At 32.9% G+C, this 738-nt stretch overlaps 1 protein-coding gene across 1 annotated transcript in view; it reads right to left on the minus strand.

Annotated features, from left to right (window-relative positions):
- Window positions 1-738, minus strand: part of LOC119593290 (protein piccolo-like) — a gene marked incomplete in the record, with an annotated part of 25022 nt that overhangs the window by 19243 nt on the left and 5041 nt on the right.

Here is a 738-nt window from a genome sequence, read left to right on the forward strand (position 1 = left end):
CTGATGCAGATGCCCTCAAATCATCATGGCTTACTGACAAAAATATCATCTAAAATACTTTCGACCTCTGATCAAAACAGCAGTGATAACTTGCTTGTTTATGAAAACAGAGCAAGATCCAATCCCAACTCAACCCCATCTGCCATGACATTTTGTGAAATGGCATTTGGCAACTCAGTGCAAATGGCAACTGGAGGTTGAAACTTTCCTTTGGGTAAGCTGTAATTATGCATTTAGTACATTATGAGGTGATAAGTTTCATTATTTAGCAATTACTGCATTTTGCTAAAGTTGGTACCTATAACTTTGTCATTGGCATTGTGGTGTCTTACTTCTAAGTAAAGCTGTCTTTCATACATACACAGTCATGAATTGCTTCAATTCTTACTTTTTTTATTATCTTTGTACTAATTTCTACTTATTACTGAAATTCATCTGTAATCTATCTGATGATTTTTTGTGGGACATGTAGCACAACATTTTAAATGCACAAAATCATAAAAGGATTATTTGTGAATCCTGCACACAAAGAGAAAACTGGATAGTCCAAATGACAACACCTGGAGAAAAAAAATAAAGGAACTGCTTTACTTCATTAAGTTCAAAATCTATGAATACTAAATTGTTTATGCAAACTGTTTCTTGGAGTATTCAACAAACTCACACAACTATAAACCAATCTTGCTATACCTGTTGTGAATGAAATAGAAAGAGAAATCTACAATATATCAATATAGA

This window comes from Penaeus monodon, chromosome 32 (genome assembly GCF_015228065.2).
Source record: "Penaeus monodon isolate SGIC_2016 chromosome 32, NSTDA_Pmon_1, whole genome shotgun sequence".
Taxonomy (NCBI): Eukaryota; Metazoa; Arthropoda; class Malacostraca; order Decapoda; family Penaeidae; genus Penaeus; species Penaeus monodon.